This window comes from Coregonus clupeaformis, chromosome 2 (genome assembly GCF_020615455.1).
Source record: "Coregonus clupeaformis isolate EN_2021a chromosome 2, ASM2061545v1, whole genome shotgun sequence".
Taxonomy (NCBI): Eukaryota; Metazoa; Chordata; class Actinopteri; order Salmoniformes; family Salmonidae; genus Coregonus; species Coregonus clupeaformis.
The window spans coordinates 18668647-18691617 of NC_059193.1; the positions used below are offsets into that span (position 1 = coordinate 18668647).

The window sequence follows — 22971 nt, forward strand, 5'->3', positions numbered from 1 at the left end:
GGACTGCTGAGGACTAGGGTAAAGTCATTTTCTCTGATGAATCCCCTTTCCGATTGTTTGGGGCATCCGGAAAAAAGCTTGTCCGGAGAAGACAAGGTGAGCGCTACCATCAGTCCTGTGTCATGCCAACAGTAAAGCATCCTGAGACCATTCATCTGTGGGGTTGCTTCTCAGCCAAGGGAGTGGGCTCACTCAGAATTTTGCCTAAGAACACAGCCATGAATAAAGAATGGTACCAACACATCCTCCGAGAGCAACTTCTCCCAACCATCCACGAACAGTTTGGTGACGAACAATGCCTTTTCCAGCATGATGGAGCACCTTGCCATAAGGCAAAAGTGATAACTAAGTGGCTCGGGGAACAAAACATCGACATTTTGGGTCCATGGCCAGGAAACTCCCCAGACCTTAATCCCATTGAGAACTTGTGGTCAATCCTCAAGAGGCGGGTGGACAAATAAAAACCCACAAATTCTGACAAACTCCAAGCATTGATTATGCAAGAATGGGCTGCTATTAGTCAGGATGTGGCCCAGAAGTTAATTGACAGCATGCCAGGGTGGATTGCAGAGGTCTTGAAAAAGAAGGGTCAACACTGCAAATATTGACTCTTTGCATAAACTTAATGTAATTGTCAATAAAATCTTTTGACACTTATGGAATGCTTGTAATTATACTTCAGTATACCATAGTAACATCTGACAAAAATATCTAAAAACACTGAAGCAGCAAACTTTGTGAAGACCAATACTTAAAACACAATGTGAACATCCTGAGTGAACCCTCAGTTTTTCTGTCCTAGGAAAGATAATAGATTCCAGATAGTTTTTTTTGCAGATCATGAATCTGAGAACATTGATATTTTATGACAAAACATTTTACAAAGGTGCAGCATTCTGGGGGATTCTCATGAAACTCGCACAATATTTCATCTTGGATCACTAAGATTAAGATCTATAGTTACAGTGCCTTCAGAAAGTATTCATACCCCTTGACTTATTCCACATTTTGTTGTGTTACAGCCTTAATTCAAAATGGATTAAATAGTTTTTTTCTCTCTCACACATCTACATCATAATGACAAAGTGAAAACATGTTTTTCGAATTCTTTGCAAATGTATTGAAAATGAAATATGCAAATATCTAATTTACATACACTACCGGTCAAAAGTTTTAAAACACCTACTCATTCAAGTAAAAAAATAAATAATTCTACATTGTAGAATAATAGTGAAGACATCCAAACTATCAAAAAATAAAAATAAAAGGTGTTAAACAAAACAACAAATATTTTATATTTGAGATTCTTCAAATAGCCACCCTTTGCCTTGATGACAGCTTTGCACACTCTTGGCATTCTCTCAACCAGCTTCATGAGGTAGTCACCTGGAATGCATTTCAATTAACAGGTGGGCCTTCTTAAAAGTTAATTTGTGGAATTGCTTTCCTTCTAAATGCGTTTGAGCCAATCAGTTTGCTTATTTGTGCTGTACAGAAGATAGCCCTATTTGGTAAAAGACAAAGTCCATATTATGGCAAGAACAGCTCAAATAAGCAAAGAGAAACGACAGTCCATCATTACTTTAAGACATGAAGGTCAGTCAATACGGACAATTTCAAGAACTTTGTAAGTTTCTTCAAGTGCAGTTGCAAAAACCATCAAGCGCTATGATGAAACTGGCTCTCATGAGGACCGCCACAGGAATGGAAGACCCAGAGTTCAATCTGCTGCAGAGGATAAGTTCATTAGAGTCACCAGCCTCAGAAATTGAAGCCCAAATAAATGCTTCACAGAGTTCAAGTAACAGACACATCTCAACATCAACTGTTCAGAGGAGACTGTGTGAATCAGGCCTTCATGGTCGAATTGCTGCAAAGAAACCACTACTAAAGGACACCAATAAGAAGAAGAGACTTGCGTGGGCCAAGAAACATGAGCAATGGACATTAGACCGGTGAAAATGTGTCCTTTGGTCTGGAGTCCAAATTTGAGATTTTTGGTTCCAACCGCTGTGTCTTTGTGAGAAGCGGTGTGGGTGAACGGATGATCTCCGCATGTGTATTTCCCACCGTAAAGCATGGAGGAGGAGGTGTGATGGTATGGGGATGCTTTGCTGGTGACACTGTCAGTGATTTATTTAGAATTCAAGGCACACTTAACCAGCATGACTACCACAGCATTCTGCAGCGATACGCCATCCCATCTGGTTTGGGCTTAGTGGGACTATCATTTGTTTTTCAACAGGACAATGTAAAGGGTTAAGAACACCTGGAATATTTGCATTGTCGGTTAAGGTCATGTTAGTAAGAATTTCACTGTAAGGTTGTTCGGCGCATGTGGCAAATAAAATTTGATTCGATTTGATTTGAAGACTCCATAATGTTTCATCTGTATGTGCTACAAAGGACAAATAGGTGTCATATGCCACTTTACAGCTTGCTCTGTAATATGAGTAGTAGTAGTTGCTTTCAATAACAATTTTCTTACTTTAATATATGAATATTGAAAATATAAACATGGATATTGAAAATATAGAATGTTTGATTTGGCACATTTATTTATATATTGTTAAACATAATATACTCTATGGTAATATCAAAGTTCCAGAGTGGGATCTCTGCTAGTTTAAAAGTTATGGCCCATTTTATGCAGAGAAACTGGCATAGTAGGCCATCACAGCTCTCCTTTTACATGTATCATTGCACCACATCCTGCAAATCACCAGCAGAGGGCAACCAATTTGAATCCATTTTCACATTCACTCTGTTGGTAATGCTTACAAATTGGATCATAACTCTTAAACTAGCAGAGATCCCACTGGAACTTTGATATGCCCGTAGAGTATATTATGTTCAACAATATATAGAAACATTTTGCCAAATCAAATATTAATGTTTATATCTTTCAATATTCATAAATTCATGTAAGAAATGTGTTATTGAAATCAAATACTACTTAGATTAAAGAGCAATCAGTACAGCTTCAAATGACACAAATTTTTGCTTTGTATCACCTACAAACTAAACATGATCAATCTTAAAGGAGGCCTGGGTAAGGACAAAATGTCACAAATGCTCCAACTGGACATTTCCATGTAAAAGGCCCCATGAGCACTAACATGATGTTCATAGGAGCACATCAAATTTGTCTACAAGTGAAAAGCTACAAGTATTTATTTATATTTTGTATGAAGGCATACCGTATACTTTTTAAAATGTCAAATCCATATCAATCCAAATGCCTAAGTATTTATATGCGGGAACAGGTTTGATTGGAGAACCATCTAATGAGTGAACATGTAGTTCATCTCAAACATTCTTACGAGAGTTTGAAAACAACACGTATTTCATTTTGCCAGTATTAAGCTATAAAATCTGACTGTAGTTTTGACACAGCCTGATCAACAGTCAGGGCAATAGCATACATAATAGTATCATCCGTATACAGATTGACCAATGGTGTTTATATAAATAGTGAAGAGAACAGGTCCCAAAGTCGACCTCTGTAGTACAACTTTATGTGCTTCAAGAAATTCAGACTTAACTCCATCAATCACGATGGCCTGAATTCTGTCACTAAGATAATCATGAAACCATGAACAGGCATCAGAGCTCAGGCTTATCGAGGTCAACTTATTTAATGAAATAGCATGATCAACAGTATCAAAAGCTTTTGACAGGTCCAAAAAACTAAGCAGCACATTTCATTTTAGTGTCTAAAGCATTGACAGGATCATTAACAACTAAGGTGGATGCTGTAATAGTGCTATGCCCAGGCCTAAACCCTGATTGGTTTACATTCAAAATACATTTCTCAGATAAAAAAAGAGCAAAGTTTTACATTTACCAAAGATTCAAGAATCTTATCTAGACAAGGAAGCCTTGAAATGGGGCGAAAATGATTTAGATCACTACTATTCCCACCCTTATGGAGTGGCAGCACAAGAGCCGATTTTCATATTTTTTTGAATATTTCCTGATAACAATGTTAAATAAAAAATATGGGTTTTTGAGCCAAATATGATGGGCGCTGCACACTTAAGCAGACCGGGATCCAATTGATCGGCACCTGTGGATTTCTTCTTATCTATTGCTAGTAAAGCATCCAGGACTTATTTTTCTGTAAATAGCCTAAAAGAAAAACTTTGACTATAATTTCTCTGATCATTCAGCAAGTTTCCCCTATCAGCATCCAGCCCAATATCATTGTGAATAGGCTTAGAAGTTATTTCAAAAAGAGATAGCCCGCTGAAATAAAATGGTGATTAAATGCATCAATTATATAAAAAAATTCCGTAATGAGGCCAATGTATGAATTAATTTGTTGTGGCAGAGAGGAGGAAGTAGAAACCTTCAGGGATTAGACAGTTTTCCAGAATTTAACCGGGTTCCCATTACAATCCGAAATAGTGGTTACATGATAATCCGATTTAGCCTTTCTGATTTGTCTTACACAAATCATTCCTCAGTTGCTTAAAAGCTTGCCAGTCCGGGCCTAAGCCTGTGTTGAGCCAAGCATTATCTCTTTTATAAATGACTTCTGATAATTTGATATTCCTTTAACCCTTAATTTTTTGAAGGGAGCATGATTATCCACAATAGTGTTGAAGATATCTGCAAAAAGGCTCAAAGCTAAATCAGGTTCAGGGATAGCTGAAATACAATCATGGTGACTAAAATAAAATTTTTAAAAAAGCCTATTCACTGAAGTTTTTTAAGTTCCTCTTTGTGATGACAGGAGGCTTAGATTTTTGTATTCTCACATCTCTAACACAAACAACTGGGCAATGTTCATGAAGTGCTTTGAAAGGCTGGTCATGGCTCACATCAACACCATTATCCCAGAAACCCTAGACCCACTCCAATTTGCATACCGCCCCAACAGATCCACAGATGATGCAATCTCTATTGCACTCCACACTGCCCTTTCCAACCTAGACAAGAGGAACACCTATGTGAGAATGCTATTCATTGACTACAGCTCAGCGTTCAACACCATAGTGCCCTCAAAGCTTATCAATAAGCTAAGGATCCTGGGACTAAACACCTCCCTCTGCAACTGGATCCTGAACTTCCTGATGGGCCGCCCCCAGGTGGTAAGGGTAGGTAACAACACATCTGCCACGCTGATCCTCAACACAGGGGCACCTCAGGGGTGCGTGCTCAGTCCCCTCCTGTACTCCCTGTTCACCCATGACTGCATGGCCAGGCACGACTCCAACACCATCATTACGTTTGCTGACGACACAACAGTGGTAGGCCTAATCACAGACAACGATGAGACAGCCTATAGGGAGGAGGTCAGAGACATGGCTGTGTGGTGCCAGGATAACAACCTCCCCCTCAACGTGATCAAGACAAAGGAGATGATTGTGGACTACAGGGGGGAAAAAAGAGGACTGAGCACGCCCCCATTCTCATCGACTGGGTTGTAGTGGAACAGGTTGAGAGCTTCAAGTTCCTTGGTGTCCACATCACCAACAAACTATCATGGTCCAAACACACCAAGACAGTCGTGAAGAGGGCACGACAAAGCCTATTCCCCCTCAGGAGACTGAAAAGATTTGGCATGGGTCCTCAGATCCTCAAAAAGTTATACAGCTGCACCATCGAGAGCATCCTGACTGGTTGCATCACCGCCTGGTATGGCAACTGCTCGGCCTCCGACCGCAAGGCACTACAGAGGGTAGTGCGTATGGCCCAGTACATCACTGGGGCCAAGCTTCCTGCCATCCAGGACCTCTATACCAGGCGGTGTCAGAGGAAGGCCCTCAAAATTGTCAAAGATTCCAGCCAACCTAGTCATAGACGTTCTCTCTGCTACCGCACGGCAAGCAGTACCAGAGTGCCAAGTCTAGGTCAAAAAGGCTTCTACCCCCAAGCCATAAGAATCCTGAACAGCTAATCATGGCTACCCGGACTATTTGCACTGCCCCCCCCCCACCCCCACCCCATCCCCCTCTTTTTTAGCTGCTGCTACTCTGTTTATTATTTATGCATAGTCACTTTAACTCTACCCACATGTACATATTACCTCAATTACCTCGACTAGCCGGTGCCCCCGCACATTGACTCTGCACCGGTACCCCCCTGTATATAGTCTCCCTACTGTTATTTTACTGCTGCTCTTTTGTTATTTGCTTTTATTCTTTAAAAAATGCATTGTTGGTTAAGGGCTTGGAAGTAAGCATTTCACTGTAATGTCTACACCTGTTGTATTCTGCGCATGTGGCAAATAAAATTTGATTTGATTTGATTTTAATGTCTTGGGTGAAGACAGCAGTAGATACATTGTTACCGGGAGTTAATCCACTTCACTTACTGTAGTTCAATAATCAAAATTAATATTTTTTCAAACTCAAGGTGTCTTATCATATCTCACATATTCTTTCGGCAAACATCTTTGAATCTTCATTCGGAGTACATATTTAAGAGTTTTTGGAAAACGTGGTCACATAAAAAAAACTGAGGGGGATTGTACTGTCATTCTGTTACCAAACTTCACATTTGCACTGTTCTTTGAGTAAATGTGTTTTTATAAAATGTTCAGTGGAAATTGTTAAAAGTAGTCTTTGTGAGGTGTATGGGTTGCTTAACTTTGCAATCAATGGATTTTGTTTAGCATACTTTTAAAGTAAAAAAAATTAATCAGATGTGGAAGCACCTTATACTGTGTGGAAGCACTTGCTTTAAATATACTTTGTATCCCTCATTTACTCCAGTGTTTTCTTTATTATGGCAAAAACTAATAAAGGCTATGCCTAATATACAGTGGGGTACGGAATGATTGGATCCCTTGATAAAGAATAGCAAAAAATTCTTTAAAATATTTAATATACAGTGAGGGAAAAAAGTATTTGATCCCCTGCTGATTTTGTACGTTTGCCCACTGACAAAGAAATGATCAGTCTATAATTTTAATGGTAGGTTTATTTGAACAGTGAGAGACAGAATAACAACAACAAAATTCAGAAAAACGCATGTCAAAAATGTTATAAATTGATTTGCATTTTAATGAGGGAAATAAGTATTTCACCCCCTCTCAATCAGAAAGATTTCTGGCTCTCAGGTGTCTTTTATACAGGTAACGAGCTGAGATTAGGAGCACACTCTTAAAAGGAGTGCTCCTAATCTCAGCTTGTTACCTGTATAAAAGACACCTGTCCACAGAAGCAATCAATCAATCAGATTCCAAACTCTCCACCATGGCCAATACCAAAGAGCTCTCCAAGGATGTCAGGGACAAGATTGTAGACCTACACAAGGCTGGAATGGGCTACAAGACCATCGCCAAGCCGCTTGGTGAGAAGGTGACAACAGTTGGTGCGATTATTCGCAAATAGAAGAAACACAAAAGAACTGTCAATCTCCCTCGGCCTGGGGCTCCATGCAAGATCTCACCTCGTGGAGTTGCAATGATCATGAGAACAGTGAGGAATCAGCCCAGAACTACACGGGAGGATCTTGTCAATGATCTCAAGGCAGCTGGGACCATAGTCACCAAGAAAACAATTGGTAACACACTACGCCGTGAAGGACTGAAATCCTGCAGCGCCCGCAAGGTCCCCCTGCTCAAGAAAGCACATATACAGGCCCGTCAGAAGTTTGCCAATGAACATCTGAATGATTCAGAGGAGAACTGGGTGAAAGTGTTGTGGTCAGATGAGACCAAAATCGAGCTCTTTGGCATCAACTCAACTCGCCGTGTTTGGAAGAGGAGGAATGCTGCCTATGACCCTAAGATCACTATCCCCACTGTCAAACATGGAGGTGGAAACATTATGCTTTGGGGGTGTTTTTCTGCTAAGGGGACAGGACAACTTCACCGCATCAAAGGGACGATGGATGGGGCCATGTACCGTCAAATCTTGGGTGAGAACCTCCTTCCCTCAGCCAGGGCATTGAAAATGGGTTGTGGATATGTATTCCAGCATGAAAATGACCCAAAACACACAGCCAAGGCAACAAAGGAGTGGCTCAAGAAGAAGCACATTAAGGTCCTGGAGTGGCCTAGCCAGTCTCCAGACCTTAATCCCATAGAAAATGTGTGGAGGGAGCTGAAGGTTCGAGTTGCCAAACGTCAGCCTCGAAACCTTAATGACTTGGAGAAGATCTGCAAAGAGGAGTGGGAAAAAATCCCTCCTGAGATGTGTGCAAACCTGGTGGCCAACTACAAGAAACGTCTGACCTCTGTGATTGCCAACAAGGGTTTTGCCACCAAGTACTAAGTCATGTTTTGCAGAGGGGTCAAATGCTTATTTCCCTCATTAAAATGCAAATCAATTCATAACATTTTTGACATGCGTTTTTCTGGATTTTTTTGTTGTTATTCTGTCTCTCACTGTTCAAATAAACCTACCATTAAAATTATAGACTGATCATGTCTTTGTCAGTGGGCAAACGTACAAAATCAGCAGGGGATCAAATACTTTTTTCCCTCACTGTAAATACTGAGTTATAGTGTATGCTCCAAAACATTATTATATTATGTTATACTAATACAATTGCTCAGAGAAAGAGATTTTGTTAAAAAAGTTATAAAACATCTGAAAAAGATCAGGGTCAAAGGTATTGGATCCCCTGTTTTCAATATTCCAGCACCCAAAACATCTAAACATTATTAAAGTGACCAGTTTTCAATGACTATAATACAGTATATACAGTGCCTTCAGAAAGTATTCACACCCCTTTACTTTTTCCACATTTTGTTGTGTTACAGCCTGAATTTAAAATCGATTAAATTGAGATGTGTCACTGGCCTACACACAATACCCCAAAATGTCAAAGTCGAATTATGTTTCTAGAAATGTTTACAAATTAATAAAAAATGAAAACACTGAACTGTCTTGGGGTCAATAGGTATTCAAAAAAGCAGACATTGAATATCCCTTTGAGCATGGTGAAGTTATTAATTACACATTGGATGGTGTATCAATACCCCCAGTCACTACAAAGATACAGGCATTCTTCCTAACTCAGTTGCTGGAGAAGAAGGATACCGCTCAGAGATTTCACCATGAGGCAAATGGTGACTTTAAATCAGTTACAGAGTTTAATGGCTGTGATAAGAGAAAACTGAGGATGGATCAACAACATCGTAGTTACCCCACAATACCAACCTAAATGATAGTGAAAAGAAGGAAGCCTGAACAGAACAAATTTTCCAAAACATGCATCCTGTTTGCAATAAGGCACTAAAGTAAAACTGCAAAAAATGTGGCAAAGAAATTAACTTTATGTCCTGAATACAAAGCGTTATGTTTGGGGCAAATACAACACAACACATCACTGAGTACCACTCTTCATATTTTCAAACATGGTGGTGGCTGCATCATGTTATGGGTGTGCTTCTCATTGGCAAGGACTAGAGTTTTTTTTAGGATAAAAATAAACAGAATAGAGCTAAGCACAGGCAACATCCTTGAGGAAAACATGGTTCAGTCTGCTTTCCACCAGACACTGGGTGATGAATTCACCTTTCAACAGGACAATCACCTAAAACACAAGGCCAAATATACACTGGAGCTGTAACAGTGGCCTGGTTAGTTTTGACTTCAATCATCTTGAAAATATATGGCAAGACTTGAAAATGGCTGTCTAGCAATGATCTAAAAACATTTTTTCACTTTGTCATTATGAGGTATTGTGTGTAGAAAGAAAAATCTATTTAATCAATTTTGAATTCAGGCAGTAACACAACAAAATGTGGAATAAGTTAAGGGGTGTGAATACTTTCTGAAGGCACTGCATTTTTACATTTACATTTTAGTCATTTAGCAGACGCTCTTATCCAGAGCGACTTACATGAGCAATTAGGGTTAAGTGCCTTGCTTAAGGGCACATCGATAGATTTTTCACCTAGTCGGCTCGGGGATTAGAACCAGCGACCTTTCGGTTACTGGCACAACGCTATTACCCACTAAGCTACCTGCCGCCCTACATATAAAGTAGGTAAAACAGTATGTAGACATTATTAAAGTGACCAGTGTTATATGACTCTGTACATAGGGCAGCAGTCTCTAAGGTGCAGGGTAGAGTACCGGATGGTAGCCAGCTAGAAGAGTGGCTAAGGCTAATAGTGACTATTTAACAGTCTGATGGCCTGGAGATAGAAGCTGTTTCTCAGTCTCTCAGTCCCAGCTTTGATGCACCTGTACTGTCTCCGCCTTCTAGATGAAGACCATGGCTCGGGTGGCTGAGGTCTTCTTGGCCTTCCTGTGACACCGGGTGCTGTAGATGTCCTGGAGGGCAGGCAGTGTGCCCCCAGTGATGCGTTTGGCTGACCGCACCACCCTCTGGAGAGGCCATTGGTTGCAGACAGTGCAATTGCCATACCAGGTGGTGATACAGCCCGACAGGATGGTCTCAATGGTGCATCTGTATAAGTTTGTGAGGGTCTTAGGGGTCAGGCAGAATTTTTTCAGCCTCCTGAGGTTGAAGAGGCGCTGTTGCGCCTTCTTCATCATGCTCTCTGTGTGAAGGGACCATTTCAGGTTGTCAGTGATGTGCACACCGTGGAACTTGAAGCTTTTGACCCTCTCCACTGTCTGGAGTCCCTGCCACATACATCTTGTGTCCGAGCCATTGAATTGTGACTCCACTTTGTCCTTGTACTGCCGTTTTGCCTCTGATTGCCTTACAGACGGCATAGCTGGTCTGTTTGTAAACCTCCATGTTCCCAGTCACCTTGCCATGGTTAAATGTAGTGGTTTGCGCTTTCAGTTTTGCGCAAAAGATGCCCTCTATCCACAGTTTTTGGCTTAGATAAGTTCTAATCATCACAGTGGTGACAACATCCTCTATGCACTTCTTGATGAACCCCATCACAAGTTACTGTATACGTCAATACTATCCTCAGAGGTGACCCGGAACATTTCCCACATGATGAAAACAATCTTGAAGCATAGATTCCGATTGGTCAGACCAACGTTGAACAGTTCTTACCACGGGAGCTTCCTGTTTAAGTTTCTGCCTATAAGTGGGGAGGAGCAGAATGGAAGTGTGATCTCATTTGCCGAAGGGGGGCTGGGGGAGGGCCGTGTAACCATCCCAGAAGGGAGAGTAGCAATAATCCAGGGTCCATGTCACGTGTGTAGTACAGGAGATGTGTTGATAGAGTTTCAGTAGCGTTTTCCTCAGATTTTCTTTATTAAAGTCCCCAGCTACAATAAATGCGGCCTCAGGATATGCGGTTTCCAGTTTGAACATAGTCCAGTGTAGTTCCTTTAGAGCTGTCGTGGTGTCTGCTTGGGTGGGAAAATACACGGCAGTGACAATGACCAAAAAAATTATCTTCGAAGGCAATTTGAAGGTCAGGTATTCCAGATCAGGAGAACAAAAGGTATTGAGTTCCTGTACGTTACTACAACCACACCATGAGTTGTTAATCATGAAACAAACCCCTCCTCCTTTATTTTTCCCGGAGAGTTCTTTCTTCCTGTCAGCACGATGGACAGAGAACCCCGCTGGCTGAATGGACGGGGACAATATATCCGGAGAGAACCATGATTCTGTAAAACAGAGTATGTTACAGTCCCTGATGTCTCTCTGGAAGGAGATCCTCGCCCTGAGCTCATCTACTTTATTGTCCAGGGACTGAACGTTAGCAAGTAATATACTTGGAAGCAGTGGATGGTATGCACGCCGCCTGAGTCTGACTAGGGCCCCGCTCCTTCTACCTCTTCTCCGGCGTCAGCATTTGGTACAGCCCCCGGGATGAATAAAGCTGGCTCAGGAAGTTCAAGCAAAGGATCCAGGTCAGGGAAGTCGAATTTCTGCTAAAATTTCTGGTGAGTTGTAATAATACAAAAAACGTTCTGAACAAATAATGTAAGAAAATACTGCAAAGTTGTCTAGGAGCTAGAAACAGGGCGACCGTGTCTGTTGGCGCCATCTTGTCAACTCCTTGGACCATTCCTCCATTTAAAAAAATCCAGATCCTAGATATCCTTTGTCTGCACTTATGGACTGCCCTGTTCAATTCAAAACACAGGTTTTCAATGGGGTTGAGATGGCCATTGCAAAATGTTGATTTTGTACTCAATTAACAATTTCTTTGTAGATGTTGATGCGTGCTTGGGGTTATTGTGTTGCTGGAAGATCCACTTGTGGTCAAGTTTCAGACTCCTTGCAGAGGCAACCAGGTTTTTGGCTAAAATGTCCTGGTTCTTGGTAAAGTTCATGATACTGTTGACCTTAACAAGGGCCCCAGGACCAGTGGAAGGAAAATAGCCCCATAACATCAAAGATCCACCACCATATTTTACAGTAAGAATTAAGTATTTTATTGTTATTGTGTTTCCATCAGGAGTGTCACACTAAATACTTGTGGTGAGCAGAATCAACAACCTCTCCATCATTCACGACTGTTGCTTTGTGAGAAGGTGTTAAAGTTCACAGTTAGCCTGTGTTATGTAAATGCCATATGAAAAGTACCCAGGGCCTTGCCTTGGCTCCAACTTAGAGCAGGTCTGCCGGAGTCATGGCCCAATGAGACACAGGTGCCGGCCGGCATAAATGGAAACAGAAAAGTCTGAGCCGTTTGGGTAAAACACTGGGGTAAATCCACAATGGAAATTCGGCAACACATACACACATGAAAACACACACACATGCAAACGCACACACAGACCCACAGGCATCACAACGAGCCCCTGTTGGCAGCCTGTGGGCAGTGGAGTGTTTGGGTCCAGTGTAGACTGGGTGACAGCCTGAGAGTCGGACACTAAGGCCTGTATCAGCAGCGGGAGCCAGGAGGAGAACCCTCTTGTTGTGGCCGATGCATTGGATTCACTTCAAACACACACACACACACTGTTTATTCTACCCTTCTAAATGCTCTCTGACGGTACCAACTGACTCGTGAATGACAGTCAGTGCCAGAAGGGACAGACAGACCATACAAGTGTTCAAATGTGAAGCAAGCTGCACTAATGTAATGAGATGCCAAAAAGCCTTCTTATGTGTTGTTATGTGTCATGCAGTGGCCAAATATGAATAATGAGTTATGAAAATATGGTGACCATTTTGGTTTGTGAAGTGGAGTTGCCTGATTGGTGGAACACAGCTAGAAACATGCACGCATTATGATATGGACTAGCGTGAGGAAATTCTCTGAATTGACCACACTTGTCAAACAGTGTAGTGCGTTTAGTCCCTAGCTGATTCCCTGGTCAGTTTAGGTACGGGGTAATGCAATGGACAGTGACTGCTGTAGATTGAGCCGAATTGACCCCCATCTTGGGTAGTGCACAGGAACACACACATAGTCAAGGAGATAGTGAATAAACCCTATCATCAGCAGCAGCAGCTGCAGCAGACTACTGCAAAAGGAGTGAGACAGGAGGAGGAGATAAGGAGTAAACAAGGAAATGTGGTTCCCTCAGGTTCTGTTGAGCCATGTTGTTGTCTTTCATTAACTAAGAAGCACAGCTAGCAACATTTCAGCTAACAAAGTTTGTTTACACTAGAATCTATCACCTATCAGGAGCAACTATTATGGTTTTACACACCAATAATCTTTCCTCTGGTTAAGTGAACTTTGGTCAAGCGGTTGGGTTTCCCTTGAATCGCATTGCTAGATATCTAGGGGCCCTCTTCAGAGGCACTAGGCTTATGTCTTTAAATGTGTCTTGTAGAGGATGTCCAAGTTGTCAGCATAGTGCAATTTACACCTAGGTCTACATCTTCAGTCTATAACACTGCTCTCATAATGTGTTCCATGCCTCTGTATTTCAGTGTGGACTTCAATAACATTCCCAAATCCTTTAGGCTCTATCAGGGGTTCATGGCGCGATCCCTCAGTGCATATTTGTTTTTACCTTTGTGTTATCGAGACAAATTTCAACATTTGAGTCTTGACCTAAAGTAAAGTTTGTCTTTTTAAACTAAAACATATACCCTCGAATCTGCAAGTTGAAAACATGTGTATGGGTGCCCTAGATTCTATGACACGGGGGTGGTGGGGGTATTTTGGACTGATATAGGCTTGACACTATGCGTGAGGTGGTAGGTGGACAGTGCATCAAACATCTCCAATTTGGAGATGCAGCCAAAAACCATTTGAAAAAGACAACTTATAAAATATTGATGTTTCGGCTGTCATGGCATTCGTTTTAATTAGTAAAGTACATGCCAGGCCTGATCCTGCTGAATTCAATCGGTCAGAGTGTCAGTCAGCCTCCTTAGGCCCAAGTGCTGAGCTTTACTGAGCTCTTACCCTTTCACCTCCAGGGAAATGACACCACTGACCCACCAGTAAAGTAATAACCTGCTATACAGTCTGGCACCTGAGAGTTCCCTTTAGGTCACTTCACCTGAAATGGGTCCAGCAGTGCAAGGACCTGTGTGGTGACACAGGATGCTTGACTGTGGATAAGGGGTTTGAAGCAACGATAGCCAAGAGAGAGAGAGACCACATATATAACAAATACAAATTCCATCTAGACACCATTGCCCTAGAGCACACAACAAACGATACATACCTCAGCCTAAATATCAGCGCCACAGGTAACTTCCACAAAGCTGTGAACGATCTGAGAGACACGGCAAATGTGGTCCTCTGTAGCTCAGCTGGTAGAGCACGGCGCTTGTAACGCCAAGGTAGTGGGTTCGATCCCCGGGACCACCCATACACAAAAAAAAAATGTATGCACGCATGACTGTAAGTCGCTTTGGATAAAAGCGTCTGCTAAATGGCATATTATATTATTATTATTATAAGAAGGGCCTTCTATGCCATCAAAAGGAACATAAAATTCGACATACCAATTAGGATCTGGCAAAAAATACTTGAATCAGTTATAGAACCCCTTGCCCTTTATGGTTGTGAGGTCTGGGGTCCGCTCACCAACCAAGAAGTCACAAAATGGGACAAACACCAAATTGAGACTCTGCATGCAGAATTCTGCAAAAATATCCTCCGTGTACAACGTAAAACACCAAATAATGCATGCAGAGCAGAATTAGGCCAATACCCGCTAATGATCAAAATCCAGAAAAGAGCCGTTAAATTCTACAACCACCTAAAAGGAAGCGATTCCCAAACCTTCCATAACAAAGCCATCACCTAAAGAGAGATGAACCTGGAGAAGAGTCCCCTAAGCAAGCTGGTCCTGGGGCTCTGTTCACAGACCCAACAGAGCCCCAGGACAGTAACCCAATTAGACCCAACCAAATCATGAGAAAACAAAAAGATAATTACTTGACACATTGGAAAGAATTAACAAAAAAACTGAGCAAATTAGAATGCTATTTGGCCCTAAACAGAGAGTTCACAGTGGCAGAATACCTGACCACTGTGACTGACCCAAACTTAAGGAAAGCTTTGACTATGTACATAATCAGTGAGCATAGCCTTGCTATTGAGAAAGGCCACCGTAGGCAAACCTGGCTCTCAAGATAAGACAGGCTATGTGCACACTGCCCACAAAATGAGGTGGAAACTGAGCTGCACTTCCTAACCTCCTGCCTCCTGCCAAACCATATTAGAGACATATATTTCCCTCAGATTACACAGATCCACAAAGAATTTGAAAACAAACCCAATTTTCATAAACTCCCATATCTATTGGGTGAAATACCACAGTGTGCCAATCACAGCAGTAAGATTTGTGACCTGTTGCCACAAGAAAAGGGCAACCAGTGAAGAACAAACACCATTGTAAATACAACCCATATTTATGTTTATTTATTTTCCCTTTTGTACTTGAGCTATTTGCACAATGTTAACATATGTTTCCCATGCCAATAAAGCCCTTAAATTTAAATTGAGCGAGAGAGAGAGAGCGAGAGAGAGTGTAGCAAACAGCCATTTGAAGGTCCTATAAATCCTTTTCAAGAGTAGGAAAGACAAAATGTGTTGTATGTAAACAGCGCAATAAGAACATGTGATTTGCATCATTGATGGGGCATCACTTCAGGGTGTAAAGTGATGGGGTATCACTTTCCACAGGATGAAAGAAATAGGCCTACTCTAGATAGGAGTGTAGTGTACATTTGTAATGATTTTGGCCAGCCCTCTTGTCATTGTTTAAAGAAAAAACAAAGCTATATTACGACTTAAGACATCAACAAAACCTCTCCACTAAAAGGCAGTTAGTTCTAAACTAACAAATCCTAAAACAGAACCTTAACTGACAGCCGTTACACAACTAGGGTTGGCAGTGGCACTATATAAGCAAGTCACAGCCTATTCGGTTCATGAACACAGCCTAAACATTCTTAATTTGACCATTTTAGCCCATCTGAAAGCCCATCTAACACACAGTTTAATCATCATTGAGTCAGTATTTGGTAGACTAGCCTTTGCTCCTCAAGTTAAAAAAAACTAATAAATAAATTTTAAAAAACAAGTGTGTCACAGATGTTTCTCAAATCGTACTTGTCTGGAACTTTTAGAAACAACTTTAGCCTTACTGAATTTAGGGTAGTACTTGACATTACAACACAGACTAAAGTGGTAATAACATGGCAATAGTGTGGTAACAAGTTACAGTGACACACTGAAAATGTACTCCTCTCAGACGTCCACAAGAGCATAGGATGTTGGGTCTAGTGGGTGATTTGGAATTGGGTTACTTGAATTACTTCACAAAGCCTTCACATTACCACTTTCAAATTGGCAAGTGTTCCTGGATTCAGTCCAGTGCCCATCAGTTAACTAGAATTGAGAGATTTTGCAAAATGCATGAATGATAGGCCATATACCATGGCCTGGGTAAGCATCAACAGGCTAACTAGCCCCATCTGTCAAACTCAGAAAGTAACAGCCAGTGGATCTAAATCAGTAGTCCTTCATTTGTTCCCTAAATCTTGATCAGTGTGTGTGTGCGCGTGTGTGTGGTGAGTAAAAAACACTGGATTAACACAATCTGTGTGAACCAGTTTTTCAGGATGTTGGCGTCCAACAGCAACAGTTAGGGAAGTAAACTGATACAGTTAGGACCTACTTCCCTCTATGGTGTAATCCCTCACGAGTGTAGAGAAAAGCCTGCACATAGTTGCAGAATGCTGAGTGGGTCTTATTCTCAAAATGAATAGGATTTGTACATTCACAAGCTCTATAATCAACATTGTGTGTTCGCTTTTTCATGTGTCTGCATATGCTGAAATAATTTCATGAAGGGATGAAGTGGGATATGGTTCAAAGAAGTGATGTCTGGTTTCTTGTCCATCTGTTGTTTTGCTCTGCTGGTCACTGATCTGCGATTCTCATTAACAACAGTCAACACACATTGACAAAGAAGGTGGTATGGAATGGAACTGAATGGAATTGAACCAAATCCCCAAAAATGTTGGTAGATTCCCCTAATACTTTGTATTTTGGCATTTCAGCAACACTTATGTATAGCCCTAACACTTGTATTGTGACCAAAACAAACTAAACTCCATTACAATGTAATTGCTACAATGTAACAACAAGGTTGATGTTGTAATAGGCTAATTACAGCGTTACCACAGGTATAAGAGCAACTTTACATATGGGCTATTCTATACACAGCTGGGCATACTAGCCATAGCATCATGGATAGAGAGACCACCACAAAGCTTTAGCCTAATGGCCAGTAGTTAGACCACTGTCAAGGGGCCATCAACATGTGGAATCTTTGTATGGCTACTGTGGTTCTTTGTAAAGTGTGAGTGGATTATTTTGTTTTGTTTTTTACTGTTCATAACAAAGGCTGTTATGAAGAGAAATACAGTCTTCTTAATTGCTCTAAGGTAGGGTTCATGATACTGTCTCATTGAGTTGAGATCCTGGCCAACAATATAGAAAATAGCCAATGGCTGTCTGCATTCATTTTTTACCTGATCAAAATGTACATAACCTATGTCAACCAGGAATTAAGAAGCTGTTCATGTTGAGATAGATGTACAACTTAAACAGCAAAGTAGGTAATGCTACAATAAAAGTTAAGGATTTTTGTTCCTGTCTGCCTTTGTGATATGCCTTGTGTTATTATGCAAGTCGTAAACCATTGAATCCCTATAGTCTCGGAAATTTCCTAAACCAGGAAAACCCACCTATGTTTAGCTTGTTAGCCACTTATATTGCTAGATTGTGCCATGTCCCTCCGAGTAATTTACATATTGCTGTCCCTGATTACAAGACATCAATCTACGAAAAGAGAGAGACTTGTTGGCTCGACCCTTTACCAAAACCACACAATGTCACAGCTAAAAAGCATTAACTTTCTTTTGTCTATATTAAATCATGTGGCGACAACTACACCCTCGTGCATTTAACACCGAACTTTCGAAACCCGAAGGCGTTAATGTTGGACCACGGTTTTTCAAGAACATTCCAGGCAATGGGAAAGATTGGTCGCTCCAAACAACACAAATATTATGGGAGACATGTGAGCGTCTACGAGTGCTCCCCTCCTAAAGAACAAAAAGCGTTCTTCGCTGCTATCCAAACCCTCCCGTATAATGCACTCTTCCTCGAAAAGGATCCCGGTGCCCTAACTGCAGGGCCCGGCGCCGCCATACACTACAACATTGGCACATACAACAACACGTATGGCATGCCCATACCACCAAGCGGAAAAGACACAGACACAAATGAAAAAGAACAATACAAATCGCAGCCATAAATCAATAATAGACGCATTCATGCATTAATACGCCTAAAATATTTCAAGTCAAACGAACTAACCTGTTTAGGAACAGTACAGTCCGCTGGATATTGGGTTGAACGCGAGTTAAATGTACTATCGGTAAAACAAAGAGGCGAAAATGTCCGGGCAATCCCGAAACAGGCCGAAACACCACTTTGAGCTTTGCTGAGCATGCGCTGATTAGTCGAGGGGAGGAGGGTTGAAGAGAGTAAACGAATAGGTAACATTGTATGGAGCGCCCCATTTATTTAAAATAATTCATTATTTTTTATACATTTATATACATTTTAGAATTCCGGGAAATTAAAAAAAATAACACAATGAAATGAAGGGTGATTTGTGGGTAAGACCTGGTATGTTGTCAGAATACGTTTCTTTGCTAATAGCCCACTACTGTATTAGGAGTCATTTACATTTTAGTCATTTAGCAGACGTTCTTATCCAGAGCGACTTACAGTGTGGGAAAAAAGTATTTGATCCCCTGCTGATTTTGTACGTTTGCCCACTGACAAAGAAATTATCAGTCTATAATTTTAATGGTAGGTTTATTTGAACAGTGAGAGACAGAATAACAAAACAAAAATAAAGAAAAACGCATGTCAAAAATGTTAGAAATTGTTTTGCATTTTAATGAGGGAAATAAGTATTTGACCCCCTCTCAATCAGAAAGATTTCTGGCTCCCAGGTGTCTTTTATACAGGTAACGAGCTGAGATTAGGAGCACACTCTTAAAGGGAGTGCTCCTAATCTCAGTTTGTAACCTGTATAAAAGACACCTGTCCACAGAAGCAATCAATCAATCAGATTCCAAACTCTCCACCATGGCCAAGACCAAAGAGCTCTCCAAGGATGTCAGGGACAAGATTGTAGACCTACACAAGGCTGGAATGGGCTACAAGACCATCGTCAAGCAGCTTGGTGAGAAGGTGACAACAGTTAGTGCGATTATTCGCATATGGAAGAAACACAAAATAACTGTCAATCTCCCTCGGCCTGGGGCTCCATGCAAGATCTCACCTCGTGGAGTTGCAATGATCATGAGAACAGTGTGGAATCAGCCCAGAACTACACGGGAGGATCTTGTCAATGATCTCAAGGCAGCTGGGACCATAGTCACCAAGAAAACAATTGGCAACACACTACGCCGTGAAGGACTGAAATCCTGCAGCGCCCGCAAGGTCCCCCTGCTCAAGAAAGCACATATACAGGGCCGTCTGAAGTTTGCCAATGAACATCTGAATGATTCAGAGGAGAACTGGGTGAAAGCGTTGTGGTCAGATGAGACAAAAATCGAGCTCTTTGGCGTCAACTCAACTCGCCGTGTTTGGAGGAGGAGGAATGCTGCCTATGACCCCAAAAACACCATCCCCACCGTCAAACATGGAGGTGGAAACATTATGCTTTGGGGTTGTTTTTTTGCTAAGGGGACAGGACAATTTCACCGCATCAAAGGGACGATGGATGGGGCCATGTACCATCAAATCTTGGGTGAGAACCTCCTTCCCTCAGCCAGGGCATTGAAAATGGGTCGTGGATGGGTATTCCAGCATGACAATGACCCAAAACACAAGGCCAAGGCAACAAAGGAGTGGCTCAAGAAGAAGCACATTAAGGTCCTGGAGTGGCCTAGCCAGTCTCCAGACCTTAATCCCATAGAAAATCTGTGGAGGGAGCTGAAGGTTCGAGTTGCCAAACGTCAGCCTCGAAAACTTAATGACGTGGAGAAGATCTGCAAAGAGGAGTGGAACAAAATCCCTCCTGAGATGTATGCAAACCTGGTGGCCAACTACAAGAAATGTCTGACCTCTGTGATTGCCAACAATAGTTTTGCCACCAAGTAGTAAGTCATGTTTTGCAGAGGGGTCAAATACTTATTTCCCTCATTAAAATGCAAATCAATTTATAAAATTTTTGACATGCGTTTTTCTGGATTTTTTTGTTGTTATTCTGTCTCTCACTTTTCAAATAAACCTACCATTAAAATTATAGACTGATAATTTCTTTGTCAGTGGGCAAACGTACAAAATCAGCAGGGGATCAAATACCTTTTTCCCTCACTGTACAGTTAGTGAGTGCAGACATTTTTTCATACTGGTCCCCCGTGGGAAACAAACCCACAAGCCTGGCGTTGCAAGCGCCATGCTCTACCAACTGAGCTACACAGGACTTTAAGTATGTCATCACAGTCAACTTGATGATGATAACACTAAACACAAAAGACGTTTGATGTCTGAGGTGTAGCACAGTAGGATGTCAAAAGTAAAAGGTGGATGCTTGTGCTAAAATCTACCCTGATGTAGAATGATGTTGACAAATAGAGCAATAATTATTTATTATTGATGCGAGATAGGGTGTTTATAAATGGCCCTGTGGTCACACTTCCAATACATTTGAGATGTGTTCAATGTGGATTGAGTTTGTAAGTAGGACCGGGCTCATCTGGGGAGATTTTAAAAGTCCTCCAACAAGTTTAACATATTATTCAAGTGTTTTATTAATTCAGACAATAACTCAGAATAGCTTTATGCCATTCCACCAATAGAGTGCCAGTTGGGTTTTTTATTTTTTTTATTTTAACATTCTATCATAAAAAACATGTTTTCACATCTCGAGAGGTTAAATAAAGTGTGTCAAATAAAAAATGAATATAAAAGGTGGCAATTAAAGTAACAGGGTTGACTATAACAGGGTTGGAGTTTTCATCTTAAATCAGCCATAACTCCCCTTGTGACAGGGGGAATGGAATGTTGTGTGCAAGCTTCACAAAAATAGCAATTGTTAAAACATTTCTAGCTTATCTATGAGTAACATGGTTGACATGTTATGCTTCAACCACACTCTGTAGGGTAGCCCCATTGTGTAGCTTCCGTCCTCCTCTGGGTACATTGATTCAATACAAAACCTAGAAGGCTCATGGTTCTCACCCCCTTCCATAGACTTACACAGTAATTATGACAACTTCCAGAGGACGTCCTCCAACCTATCAGAGCTCTTGCAGCATGAACTGACATGTTGTCCACCCAATTAAAGGATCAGAGAATGAATCTAGTACTGAAAGCATAAGCTACAGCTAGCTAGCACTGCAGTGCATAACATGTGAGTAGTTGTCTCAAAGAGAGAAAGACAGTAGTTGAACAGTTTCGAACAAATTAATTTCTTCAAACAGCAAGAGGGTTGAGAGAGAGAGATTGTCCTTTTTTTCACTTTCAGTTTCACTTACTTAGCTAGCAAATGCAGCTAGCTAGTTTAGCCTACGCACACACTGCTCAAACAGAGGGATGCTATGTTAGCTAGCTGGCTATGACTATCCAACACAACACTGGAACTCTTCCAAGTCAAGGTAAGCTTTTGGTTTGACTAATTTATTGCCACCGGGGCCCACCGGTGTAACTGCTAAACTGCTTACTGACTATGCACTGTAATGTTACTGCATGATTGTAGCGGGTTTACTAACGCATTTGTTCTATTAGCTATGTTGACTATGACGTTACTTTAGTTAATATGGTGACAACTATGTAGGCTGTGTGTAGCGGTTATGATATCATTTGACTTGGAAAAGTTTTTTCGCCTTTCACAATCAGCTGATGTGTTGTGCATTGAAGTCCACAAACAAAGGGAAAAGGTGAGAGGGGGAGAGTGCATTGATGCGAGAAGGAATTCAACGTGGCTGCTATGAAAGTGAACTGTGTTTACACGTGATCAGGGGTGTATTTATTCTGCCGATTCTGTTGAGAAATGTTTCTTAAACGGAAGCAAACGGAATGAAACAGGGATAAACATACCTGAATTTGACCAATAGAAACTCTTGTTTGCAACTGTTGGACTAAAAATTACACCCTAGATCAGCTAGATGCAGGCCAGAGTGTGCAAGGCAGTATTGAATGTGTCACTGTCTGTCCCCTCACATCTTTCTCTTGACCTGAGTGCACCTACGTTGTAAACTTTCATTCCTAGGCTAGGTTGTAGCCACCTCATGATGGGTATAGGGACAATTTGAGTATCATGTAGTAGCCTTAACCTATTGATGTTACATTGAATTGGGTGAATGGAATATGAATGACAGTCATCTACTATGCTATAATAGAAATAAGGCCATGCTCATGAAGAAAAAAAAATCGTCTTCCCTCATCTTAAACGGCACCAACCGCCACTGCAGCCTATCATATCTCATCTCATATCCTTTTTCTGATGGTAACTCCTCATGTTAAGCAAGAACATGAATTTTGTCACTTATAATAATTGAGCACTTGAATAATAGAATTAGGTGTGTTAGTGCTGGGCTAGAACAAAAATCTGCACACCCTCAACCTCGATCTCCAAAGTCGATTGAGCATTGAACTAGACTACCACT

General features: G+C 41.3%; 1 protein-coding gene across 1 annotated transcript in view; it reads right to left on the reverse strand.

Annotated features, from left to right (window-relative positions):
• The window catches only part of LOC121534110 (polycomb group RING finger protein 3), a 38201-nt gene extending 19463 nt beyond the window's left edge, over positions 1-18738 (reverse strand). The window contains exon 1 of the mRNA XM_041840576.2: positions 18659-18738. The gene's annotated coding sequence lies outside the window, so the exon portion shown is untranslated. The remainder of the gene's footprint in view (positions 1-18658) is intronic.
• Between the last annotated feature and the right edge of the window lie 4233 nt (positions 18739-22971).